The sequence below is a fragment of the Megascapheus bottae genome, chromosome 8 (genome assembly GCF_031878675.1).
Source record: "Megascapheus bottae isolate mThoBot1 chromosome 8, mThoBot2.hap1, whole genome shotgun sequence".
NCBI classification, from domain to species: domain Eukaryota; kingdom Metazoa; phylum Chordata; class Mammalia; order Rodentia; family Geomyidae; genus Megascapheus; species Megascapheus bottae.
Genome location: NC_143516.1, coordinates 3936560 through 3950452, shown reverse-complemented (window position 1 = coordinate 3950452; position 13893 = coordinate 3936560). Strand labels below are relative to the sequence as shown.

Genomic DNA, 13893 nt, shown 5'->3' with positions numbered 1-13893 from the left:
CAAATGTTACAAATAGAAAATGAAATGGATATACTTGGGGAGGGAGTTGATTTTGAGGTAAGGAAGAGAGATGATACATGGCAGATTTCCTCAGTAACCAGTTAATCAAAATAGCCATTTATTACAATAGAAACATTGGAAGAGGACCCAGATTAGAAGTAGGTAGGTACATTAAATACTGAGTTCAGTCATATGTACGCTGTAGGATTTGGCCATATTTGAGACACCTCCTCATGGAGAATAAACAGATAATGTAAGATGACATAGTGATTAAGCAGCATATAGCATATAGCATAATGACATGACTGAGACAGACCATACAGTGATCTACAGAGAAGACAGAAAAATGATAGTTATCTTGTGCCCTGAGAGTCTAAGAATATGAATGGTATCACATGCTGCTAAAATTCAATTATTAATCTTAGCAAGAACGAGTACTATAGAATGATATGGTTAGAAACTATACAAGTACAGAATAAAAATAGGGCAAAGAAAGAAAAGAAACACAACCCATTTCAGAAGTTTTACTCTCAAACTAAGGAAAGAATAAGGAGAGCTTCCAGAAGGGAGAGTAAGACGAATAAGTTTCTTATATACTTTTTCAAATGAGAGAAACTTGCATCTCCTTAAAAGCAAACTAAAAAATTATATAGGGACTGGGAGTTTGGCCTAGTAGTAGAGTGTTTGCCTAGCATGCATGAAGACCCAGGTTCAATTCCTCAGTACCACATACATAGAAAAATCCGTAAGTGGTGCTATGGCTCACGTGATAGAGCTCTGGCTTTGAGAAAACCCAAGGACAAGGCTCAGGCCCTGAGTTCAAGGCCCAGGATTAGCAAAAAAAAATGTTGTATAGAAGGTGAATGCAAAAGATAAAATATGGTTTCTATTCAGGGTTGTATTTTGGGCTTGTTTTGTAATAGAGTATGAACTCAGGAACTCATGCTTGGTAGGCAGGCACTCTACCATATCTTCATTCTTTTCTGAGTGTTGGTTATTTTTGAGATAGTGCCGTGCCTCCTGTTTAGGTGTAGAATTATGTGACCTGTGTATTTTATACTTCTCAGTAGTTATGGGAACTCCAGAGGAAGTTGAGAACATAGGTTAATGTATGTTAATAGCACAAGTCATGCTAAAGGTATGAGAAAAGACATTCTGAGATGTGGTCAATCAGAGGAGTCAAAATAGCATGAGAAAAAGGGAAGACAGTAATTTGGGAGAAGATGTGGGCTCAATGGCACCATCTCAGCTTCTTTCCATCAGAGAACCCACTTCAAAGTATGAGAGGAAGAAGGACCAGCTATGAGGGCAGCCATGTTCCACTGAGGAAACTTTTTTTTTCTTTGTCAGTCATGGGGTTTGAAGTCAGGGCTTAGGCTCTGTCCATGAGCTTTTCTGCTCAAGGCTAGCATTCTCCACTTGAAACTACATTTCCACTTTTTGTTTTCTGGTGGTCAATTGAAGAATAGAGATTCATAGACTTTCATGCCCAGGCTAGCTTTGAACCACGATCCTCAGATCTCAGCGTCATGAGTAGTTGGGTTAATAGGCACAAGTCACTAGCACCTGGCCTTATGAAACTCCTAAAGTACAGAAAAAAACCAAGGTAGCAGCCTAGAGCAGTTAACTTCAGCATGGGTCTCTTAGGTTCCTAAATCTCAATGGTTTCCAATATTTCCTGGGACCAAGTCTCTAAGGACTTGAAAAGCTGTTCAGATAACTGAGGTGACATTGGACATTTGATTCAAAAATACATTTGTAAACAAAATAGAAACTCACACAACATATATTTATAAGAGGACTTTATGATATATAAAAGATAAGAGGATTTACATTGGGTGTTAAATTTACTCCCATAGTTACGATTTTTTATTGTCCTAAAATAGAAATTCCACTAACACGACTGTCAAATTGACTATGCTTTGCCCTCAGAAGGCCTTTCTGTTCCAATATTCTCATCATAAAATTAACATTTCAGGGCCAAGAGTTTGGCCTAGTGGGAGAGTGCTTGCCTAACATGCACAATGACCCAGATTTCAATTCCTCTGTACCATATACATAGAAAAAGCTGGAAGTGGTGCTGTGTCTCAAGTAGTGAAGTGCTAGCCTTGAGAAAGCCCAAGAACAGAGCTCAGGCCCTGAGTTCAAGCCCCATGACTGGAAAAAATCAACTGTTCAGACAAACTATATTGTGAATTTGGAATATATGGATTCCTAATCTATTTCCTATATCTCATTCTTAACACATGAATACCTGAAACATATCAACATACTAACAAAAATAAAATAAAAAATCTTTCCATTTCCTCACAAATGGGGCAATGTCATTCTTTCTGACAGCAGCATAGAATTCCATTGTGTATAAATACCACATCTTTGTTGATCCACTCATCAACTGAGGGGCAGCTGGGTTGGTTCCATATCTTTGCTATGATAAATAATGCTGCAATGAACATCGTTGGGCTAGTGGATTTAGTATGTCCTTGTTTCTGGACCAGTGGGTAAATGACAAGTAGTGCAATTGCTGGGTCATAGGGGAGCTCTACATTTAGTCTTTTGAGGAACCTCCATACTCCTTTCCATAGTGATTGAACTAGTTTGCACTCCCATCAACAGTGTAATAGTGATCCCTCCTGGCCACATCTCTGCCAGCATCTGTTGTTATTAGATTTCTTGATCCTGCCCATTCTAACTGGAGTGAGGTGGAATCTTAGAGTAGCTTTGATTTGCATTTCTTTTATGACCAGAGATGTCAAGCAGTTCAGAAGATAGGCTTTTATTTGTAACAGATTGTGGTTTTCAGCACAGCTGTAGAAAGTTTACCAATATATCTATGTTGAGTGTGCTACTAGAATACTTAGATGTGACCATGTCAAACATGGAAGTAAAATTCTTGCTATATTCTTTATTAGTTTACAGATTGTAGATTAACAAGTAACTTTAAGCTTTAAAACAATTTATGCAAAATTGGAGGATTTCTTGTGGTATAGTAGTCACCATGGCAACAAAGCAATTTAATTTACAAAGTGAAACATATCATATTTGGTATCCTCACAAAAGCCTTTTCTCAGTTTATAAGAAATATATAACTAGTAGCTTCAAACTAGTAGTAAAACTTACTGATGGATTATATTGCCACCTAGGTTAAAATATCTAAGTACAAATATTTCCAAAATAAGAGTTTCATTTAAATATGTACCATAGAATCTCTTCATTTGCTAGATATTTTATACTAAAACTTGAATAAGGTAACACTTTAAATAAATCATCATGTGTACATAAATTCAAAGAATAAAAACACACAACTAGTTTACTTTGGAACTGTACCCCACATAAGTACAAAACATATACACATATTTAGTATTGGACATGGTCATAATTATCTTCAGGTATGTTTCCTCCAAAATACTTATTTTATTATTTTTTGACAGTCCTGAGGCTTGTAATCAGAGCCTATTCTTGGGCTTTCTCAAGGCTAGAGCTCTACCACTTGAGTCATAGCATCACTTCCAGCTTTTTCTATGTATGTAGTGCCAAGGAATTGAACCCAGGTCTCTGTGCATGCTAGGCAAGCACTCTACCACTAGACCAAACTCCCAGCCAAAAAAGAGAGACTTTTTTTTCTTTTTTACTTTTCCAGTCATGGGGCTTGAACACTGGGCATGGGCACTGTCCCTAAGCACTTCAGCTCAAGATACCACTGGAGCCACAGTGCCACTTCCTTATTTTTAATAAATCAAAATTTATTTGAAAGAGTCTCATTGGAAAAATAATGTAATAAATCCCTTTTTATCTATTGGCAAAAGAACTATAAAAGTGCTAGAGAAAATAAATATTATTTAAAGACTGAAAGAATTGTATTCAGAATTAATTAAGAAACATTAAGGCAGGATCAGCTCTTGCTACAGGGCTTATCTAGTCCGCTTCTCAATGCATATCAATGACATGGATAAATTAAAATAGCTTATTGCCTTTCTTGTATTTAGACAACACAATAGGAATACAAAATTCAGAAAGTTTAGTAAAATGTATTGATCTTATCAAGATGAAGTTTAATAGAAATAACTGGCCTTGAGTTTCAAAAAACAAACTCAGTTTTACAAGGAAAACTACAGGGATCTGATGTAAATTGACAGTGGCATTCACAGAAATCAAGGGGCATGACCAGTGGAAGGGAAATATCAACTTAGGTGTTGTAGCTGAGTAACACTTAGAAGAAACAGGCAGATAAACTGGCTATGTAACAATGTAACACCCCAAGTACCTACTTACTTCACTTCAGGGACCCATGAACTGAATGATATTTGGGGAAAATTGCAGGATGATGATAGAGTGTTAAAGTCATCTCACAGGAAGAGCATGACACACTGGGAAAGGGCTGGCTACATCAGAGGCAAAGCAAATTTCCTTGAAATCAGGCCTGATGACATTTTTGTCACCAATACTGACTGTGTGCCAATGCACAGTAAATACCTGTGATATAAATGGGGAGATTAATACATTTAAATGTACAGAACAATATACCCAGAAATGACAAGATGGTGAAAAGCTTTAAATATCAAGAAAGGTTATACATTACTGTTTGACACCAAAGTATGGAATCCCTAGGAAAACCAAAGACAACTCAAGAGAAATCTATAGTGATTTTTATTGTCCTCCTAAATGAACGGCCTAGATTCTTCATCCTGGAAAGAGTCAAGCCAAATAAGGGTTTAGGCATGCTGATGTGGGGAAAATAGTTCACTGTTTACTAGAGCACAGACAGTCCAGGGGTAGAGAAGCCAGTTACCTATTCTGATTTTTGTCTTCAGGTTAAGATATAACTCACCAGTGCTCAGGATTGTAGTCACTGGAGCTTATTAATGTTCTTTACACTATAGATCCTTAATGCAGGTTTTTCCAGGATAGTGGTAGAAGGCTGAGGCTACTCTTTAGACATAGTTCCGTCCAACACAGACTGTCTGATTTCTAGGAGCCCACTGGGCTGGATGGCACAAGTGCAGAAACTTCATGCAGAGAGCTATGTCTACTTTTGGCCCATGGACAGTGACTCTGTTTGCACATTACTTAATAACCTTGTTGCATTATGTACAGGTATACCACTAAGTCTCTTCTCACCAAGTTTAAAAGGCCTACATGTCTAAGAAGATTATTACTCAATCCATCCTATACGGGAGGTATTAGCATTATTATTTCAGTTTTTAAACAAGAAAATGAAATTATCAATGTAAAATAACTTGGTCAAGGGCTGGGAGTTTGGCCTAGTGGTTAAAGTGCTTGCCTAGCATGCATGAATACCCGGGTTCGATTCCTCAGTACCACATACATAGAAAAAAAGCCAGAAGTGGTGCTGAGGCTCAAGTGGTAGAGCTCTAGCCTTGAGAAAATCCAAGGACAGTGCTCAGGCCCTGAGCTCAAGCCCAGGACTGGCAAAAAAAAAAAAATAACTTGGTCAAGGTTTTTTATTTTTTTGTTTGCCAGTCCTAGGCTTGAGTTCAGGGCCTGAGCACTGTCCTTGGACTTTCTCAAGGCTAGAGCTCTACCACTTGAGCCTCAGCACCATTTCTGGTTTTTTTCTATGTATGTGGTACTGAGGACTCGAACCCGGGTCTTCGTGCATGCTAGGCAAGCACTCTACCACTAGGCCAAACTTCCTGCCCCAAAAGTAGGTTTTTTGTTTTTTGTTTTTTGTTTTTTTTTTGTTTTTTTTTTTTTGCCAGTCCTGGGCTTGAGCTCAGGACCTGAGCACTGTCCTTGGACTTTCTCAAGGCTAGCACTCTACCACTTGAGCCTCAGCACCACTTCCGGCTTTTTTCTATGTATGTGGTACCGAGGAATCGAACCTGGGTCTTCATGCATGCTAGGCAAGCACTTTAACTACTAGGCCAAACTCCCGGCCATTGGTCAAGGTTTTATAGTTTGTTGGGCTTGGACTAATTCACAGGAATCAGCAGATCCAAAGTTAAAGCTCAAACATGGAGATCAATTATAATCCTTCCTGCTATAAGCTGAAAGAGGAAAAGAGAGGAGATAAAGAAGGGAAGGGGTAGGAAGATAGACAGAAATAAAGGCACAGAAAGATATGGAGAGAGGGGGAAGGAGATTAAATTTTAGCAAGTAAAATGAAGAAAATTTACCTTTCAAGGAACTGAGAACACATAAATAACTCTGAATCATTTAAGGGAATTTAAATAATTCCTAATACAAAAAATTCAAATTCAATCCTTTTTTTTCCTAGTCCTGTAGCTTCAACTCAGGGCCTATGTACTGTTTCTGAGCCTCACACTCTACCATCTGAACCACAGCACCACATCTGGCTTTTTCTGAAGAGTTTATTGGAGGTAAGAGTTTCAAAGACTTTGTTGCTTGGCCTGGCTTTAAACTGCAATCCTCAGATGTCCGTAGCTAAGATGACAGGCATGAGACACAAGTGCCTGGCTTCATCCGATTTTATAATTAATTTAATTTATGTTATCATCTTAACAGCTACTGGATTAGTTATAATAATTCTGGCAAATACCTTTGCTATGTTTCAGCTTCACTGTATCAACACAGCCACAGGTGCACTCATTCCACTGTAAAATGCCTTACACTGCAGTTTATCCTAATCCTGAAGATAACTCATTTTACAGCAAAGGTTTCCATCACTTTGCCAACATTTTCAGCATCAACCCCTCAAAAAAAACAATCACATTTGGGACATTATCAATGTCCTCTAAGAACAAAATTGGCCCTGGCCAGAAAGAGGCTGAAAAGGATCACATATTTGGGCACATCTGGTATATATTTTGGTTTTACAAAGCCAGATGCTCAGGATACAATTCCATAATCCACTTTTCAACTGATCCATGTATCTTCTCAGGCAAATTCGTACATATTTTCACTGTGGTCTTAGTTGCTACATGAGTGGTGCTCAGACTTGAAATTAGCAGAATTCTTGAAGCAAGTTTTAAGATTTCTGATTTTATAGTCTGTAAATTATATTTTTCATTTTAATATATAATGCATTGGATTTATAAATGACAAAGGATTCTGACATTATTACTTCTTTGTCTGCACCTATAACAGTTAAATCATAAATTAACATTCTCCAAACATGTAAGCTATAAGTGAATTCAATAGAGAAACTACACAAGTCAATTCAGTTGAGTGTACATTTTTTTTTTTTTTGCCAGTCCTGGGCTTGAGCTCAGGGCTTGAGCACTGTTCCTGGACTTTCTCAAGGCTAGCACTCGACCACTTGAGCCTCAGTACCACTTCTGGCTTTTTTGCTATGTATGTGGGGTACCGAGGAATTGAACCTGGGTCTTCGTGCATGCTAGGCAAGCACCCTACCACTAGACCAAACTCCCGGCCCCGAGTGTACAATATTTACAGACACATTGTGAATATATTCGAAGATTCAAATTATAATGTATATATATATATATATACACATGTGGATATGTTATGCAGTGTATGTATGTCTATGCACATATATAGTATACATACATTATATAACACATGTTAATAAATACTATATATAGTATGTATATATATATATTTTAACAGAGGATCCATAAACCTGTTCAAGGGCCATTGAATGAAACTAAAGTGGTTTGTAAAGCACAAAACGTGTCTGTGTGCCTGATTTTGCTCTTAGAGGCACAAGTTTTAGGGAACAAAGTTTTCTAAGTAAGTCTTCAAGTCATCGTTTAATTTGCCTTATTTCCATCATCAGTATCCTCAGCATACTCGGAAATTCACACATGAATTTTACACCAAGTCACATTTTTCTGGCAAAATCACATTTCTAGTTTTTGGTATAGAATGTGTTCACAATTTACTCCCACCAATCAGCCATCATTCACCAGTATCTCATTATAGGACATTCAGGTAAGTCAGTCAACTGAATTGACTGGTTGTGTACCGAAAGACAACCAGCACAAAAGGAGCCATAAACATTTCTCAGATGGTTTTGTCACTGTTTCAATGAAAAGCAAGGAAAAGAGCTCTGAAAATGTTTCAGGCAATGTTCCATAAACATAATTAACAATTACTCTGGGTCACTCCATATCTATGCAAAGAGAATATAGTCAAGATATGTCCACGGTGGCTTTTAGCTTTATTTTTTACCAATTAACAAACTATCGGATATGACAATAATTAGACACCTCAGCTGGAAGGAGATCATTATGTCTTAATGAGACAAACAAAAAACTGTGCTTCTTAATAAGAAAAATTCAGTGGAGCGTGCTCCAATCGCAGGCCCACCCGTAAGCCAGGAAGCTGTCCACAGCACCGTACACCATCTGATCATCACAAGGGAGAGACTCAAGCAACCCAAATAAATTCAAGAATAATTCTGGGTTTGTGGGGGGGGGGAAATGTACATGATGTTTTTTGTTGTTGTTGTTTTCTTTTTATATCATTTCTGTCACTTTTTGTTTGTTTTGTTTTTTGGTCTGCTGTTCTTTTTTTTCCTGTTTGTTTTTTGCTTTTCTTTCTTTTTCATCTCTTCTTCCTTTTTTTGTTCTTGTTTTTGTTGTTCCTTGCCTCATCCCTTCCCCCTTTCTTTCTGCTGCCTCTCTCTTCTTTCCTTTAGTATTTTATTGTGGCTCTGTTCATCCCTAGAAACATATCTCAATTTCATTACTTTTTAATTTCAGTATTATCTCTTTAGAGCAGCATACTTTTTTTTTTTTTTGCCAGTCCTGGGCTTGGGCTCAGGGCCTGAACACTGTCCTTGGACTTTCTCAAAGCTAGCACTCTACCACTTGAGCCTCAGCACCACTTCCGGCTTTTTGCTATGTATGTGGTACCGAGGAATTAAACCTGGGTCTTCGTGCATGCTAGGTAAGCACTCTACCACTAGGCCAAACTCCCAGCCCTAGAGCAGCATACTTTTTAATATATTTTCATTGTAATTAATAGAAGGGTTACATTATATTTGCTAGATAGAAGGTGCATTACTTCACAAACATTGATACACTTTCTAATGTTTTGGTCCCCATTTCTCTCCCCCCACCCCTGCCCCTCATCTTGTTTGCCCCCCTTCCTTATCCGATATCAAATAACCAAATAAACATATATACAATTTATCAGATAACAAGGTAAAATTCTGTAACAATATGAGATAACCGGGCTGGGAGTTTGGCCTAGTGGTAGAGTGCTTGCCTAGCATGCACAAAGACCCTGGTTTGATTCCTTGGTACCACATAATTAGAAAAAGCCAGAAGTTGGTGTTGAGGCTCAAGTGGTAGAGTTCTAGCCTTGAGAAAAATGCAAGGACAGTCCTCAGGCCCTGAGCTTAAGCCCAGTACTGGCAAAAAAATATGAGATAACCAAGGGACAGCAAAAGAGATGAGAGATAACAGTACATTAAGGACAACAATCACTCATTATATGGCTTTTGTTTCCTTATCCTGGAGGTCCTTTCATTTAGCATCATCCTATATGGCCTTATGTATCTAGGTTTTGTTCTATTGTAAATCTCTAGCAGCATACTTTTTAAAAATTTTTTGTTTGTTTTTTGTTTCTTTTTATTGATTCTTTTCAATGATTGATTTCTTTCTCTACATATATGCAAACTTTTTTATATAGATTCTGCTGTAACGGATGTTTAATATTTATTTTTCTTCCTTCTTTTGAATTTCAGGCCTAAGTTAGCTTTCCTCAGTTCCTTTTCCTCCATACATACCTTTTCTCATACTTTCTCCCTTTACCCTTCATTATGCCCATATATATATCTGGCCCTCTACCTACTAGAGGAGTTCCTTAGTTAGCTGATCTACAATTGTTTGTTGTTGACCCAGACTCTACCTGTACTCATGAAGGTATCCTTGCTGTCTAGAAGGATTTAATCACACAGGAATCAGGTTGGCTTTTGCCTTAAAACTACATACAGTGTACCATGGTTGTATTGGTTCTGTTTCTAAATCCAGAAAACTATACTTTGTTGTTCACTCAGGCTGTATATGTATTTTTTGAGTAATCAAAAAGCCAAAAACTCAACAGAGAAGCCTTAGAATTGAACAATTGCATAGACCAAATAGACCTAAAAGACAACTGCAGATTATTTCACCCAACAACACCAGAATATATGCTTTATTTCAGAAGCATATGGAACATTTCCCAAAATAGATAACACTGTAGGACATAATGCAAATTCAGAATCACTGAAATTATTCCTTGCATTCTTTCAGACCACAACGGCATAAAATTGGAACTCGAATCTCCAAAAAGGGAAACCCTGTAAGTCATGGAGATTGAACAACACATTGTTGAATCACCAGTGGGTGATGAGGACATGAGAACAAAAATCCAACAGTTTATGTTATTTAACAAAAAGGAACACATAAAATACTAACTCCTTTGGAAAACAGCAAAGGCAGTACTCAGAGGAAAATTTATAGCTCTGAGTGCCGAACTCTCTGCCAAACTCATTCTATGAAGCCAGCATAAACCTCATCCCAAAACCAGACAGGGACACATCAAAGAAAGAGAGCTATAGACCCATTTCTTTGATGAACATTGATGCAACATTTCTCAACAAAATACTGGCCAAGCAACTTCAACAACTCATCAAAAATATAAACTATTGTAAAGCAGGATTCATCTAAGGATGTAAAGCTGGTTCAATATATCCCAGACAGTTAATACAATTCATTGTATCAACAAGAGCAAGGACAAAAATCACATGATCATCTCAATAGATGAAGAAAAGGCATTTGACAAGATCCAACACCCCTTTATGCTAAGAGCTCTGGAGAAACTAGGAATCCACCATCAAACATTATGTAGTATAATAAAGGCTATGTATGACAAATCTACAGCTAGCATTATACTAAATTGTGAAAAACTATAGCCATTTTATCTGAAATTAGAAATGAAACAAGTATGCTCACTCTCTCCACTTCTCTTTAACATAGTTTCAGAATTCCTACCCAGAGCAATAAGGCAAGAAACATAAAGTGAATCCAAATAGGGAAGGAGGAAATGAAACTGTCCCTCTTTACAGATGACATGATTCTTTACTTAAAGAACCTGGTAGAATCCACTCCCAAGTTACTTGAGCTGATTCAAAACTTTGGCAAAGGAGCAGGGTATAAAATTAACCCTCAAAAATCAGTGGCTTTCCTGTATGACAACAATGAGAAAAGCAAGGCAGAAATCAAGAAAGCAACTCTTTTGCAATAGCCTCAAACAAAAGACTTAGGAATTAACAACTAAGGATGTAAAGGACCTGTATGATGAAACATTAAAAACCTGAAAAAGGACATTAAAGCAGAAATGGAAAAACCTCCCATGCTCCTGGATTGGAAGAATTCACATCATAAAAACTCCAGTCCTGCCAAAGGCTATCTACAAATTCCAAGCAATGCCTATCAATATCCCAATGTCATTCTTTAAGGAAATAGAGGAAGTAATCAAAAATAAAGACCTTGAATAGCAAAAACAGTCCTTAGCAGAAAAGAACAGCACTGGAGGAATGTCAATACCAAACTTCAGACTCTATTACAAAGCTATAAAAATCAAAACAGTTTGATATTGGCACAAGAATAAGCATGAGAACCAATGGAATTGAAGACCTAGTAATCAACCCACAGACCAATGGCTACCTAATCTTCAATAAGGAAGCAAAAAAAAAAAACATGGAAGAAAGACAGCCTCTTTAACAAACTGGTCTGGCAGAACTGGTGAAGCATCTATAGAAAACTAAAGCTGGATCCCTCTATGTCACCCCGCATCAGAATTAATTCCAAATGGTTCAAAGACCTTGAGGTAAAAGCAGATACCCTAAAACTTTACAGGAAGGAATAGGTGATACACTAGGACTCATTGACACAGGTCTAAATTTTCTTAATAAAGACCCAGAAAAACAACAAATTAAAGTTTGGACAAATGGGACTGCATTAAACTTCAGAGCTTCTGTATGGTAAAGGATATAGCTAGCAAGTTACATAGAAAGCCCACAGAGTGGGAGAAGATTTTCATTTGCCACAAAACAGACAAGGGCCTCATATCTAAATATATCTACAGCTCAAAAAATTGAATCTCACAAAAACAAATCCTCAAAGAAACAACCATACCCTTACAAGCTGGGCTAATGACATAAAAAGAGACTTCTGTGAAGAGAAAATAAGAATGGCCTATAGACACATGAAGAAATGCTCAACATCTCTGGCCATACAAGAAATGCAAATCAAAACAACTTTTGAGATTCTACCTCACTCCATTTAGATCAAGAAGTCTAATAACAACAGATGCTAGAGGGGATGTGGCCAGGAGGGATCATTACTGCACTGTTGGTGAGGGTACAAACTCGTTCAACCACTACGGAAAGCAGCATGGCAATTCCTCAAAAGACTAAACATAGAGCTCCCCTAAGACCCACCAATCCTGCTCCTTGGCATTTACCCAAATGTCCAGAAACAAGGACAATCTAAAGCCCCTAGCACAACAATGTGCAAAGATATGGAACCAACCCAGATGCTACTCAGTAGATGAATGGATCAAGAAGATGTGGTACTTATACACAAGGGATTCTATGTTGCCATTAAAATAAATGATATCATACCATTTGTAAGGAAATGGAAAGACTTGAAAAAAAATCATATTAAGTGAAGTAAGCCAGACCCAAAGGAACATAGGCTCAATGGTTTCCCTCATTTGTCATAATTAGTACACATCTAGGACTCTCCTAGAAGAGCATCACAATTCCTCAAAATCTACATATAAATTGGTCATACAGGATGAGATTAATGGAATGAATTCTAGCTTATGGAAAAAAGAGGTTTATCTCTGTGATTGTTGTTCTTAATATACTATGTGTAGTTATTTCTTTTCTTTTTTTATCCACTTATGGTTAATCTCATGTGGTTACTGTATTTGACTTTGTTACCTGAGCTATTGTATGTATATTTATTTATTTATTTGAAATAGCAAATGGAAGTGGGAAAACAAGATGATTGGGAAAGGTTGGGGAGGGGAATGGGCACCAAAACATGAAAGAAGGGGTATCAAGTTTGGAGAAATAATGTATCCATTACCTGACAAATGTAACTGTAAACCTCTATACATTATCCTGACAATAAAATACAATAAAAATTATCAAATACTTAAAAAACAGTAGTATAATTTATATCATCTTCAACATCTTAGTGCTTTTCTTCTTGAGACTATTTGGTGACTATATTGACAAGATACTGATTGGTTCCATGTTGAAGAAAACAGTACAAAATATAGAAAAAGTTTGTTCCATCCCTGCCTCCCTTCCTTCTATCCTCTCCTTGCCCACTCACTCCAAACACTCATCTTCATGATTTGGTAGGAATGGGGCTCAGACCCAGTGGTCAGAATCACCTAGGGGGAAGGCAGGGACAAAAGGGTGTGACTGTCATGATCCTGCTGTGGTAATGCTGAGGTGAGGGGCTGCAGGCTAAGGACAGCCAGCTGTGGACAGGACCACACCCAACAGTGTAAGGACAGCGTGTTCTTGAAGACTCTGTTCTCCAAAAAGAGGGAAATAAGAGGCAACTGCTCCAACTCTCAGCCCCACAGACAAGGTGGGTACAAGAGCATATGGTTATTACCAGCAGAGGAGAGGAGGACAGCAGTAGAAATGGGGGGAGCGGGAAGAGCAGAAGAGCATATATATTCCGAAAAGTGACTTAAGATTTAAAAGTGAATTCCTATTTGTACAGAAAGGCGCAGGTGGAATAACTTTACCCAGTTTGGAAAAATCACTGGAGCCCTCTCATGCGCCTACCTCTGTGCGATTGGTTAGAATGGACTCCAGTGTTGGTTCAGGTGAGGCGTGGGGGCCGAGAGAGGCAAGGGGGCTTCTGCTGGCTCGGTCGTTCTCCTGGAGGCCCACTCCTCAGTTTCGACATAAAGCACCATCTGCATTCT

The 13893-nt window shown here is 37.9% G+C and overlaps 1 protein-coding gene across 1 annotated transcript in view; it reads right to left on the bottom strand.

Annotated features, from left to right (window-relative positions):
* Nucleotides 1-13893, bottom strand: part of Prkn (parkin RBR E3 ubiquitin protein ligase) — a 912456-nt gene that overhangs the window by 818601 nt on the left and 79962 nt on the right. The window lies entirely within an intron of this gene.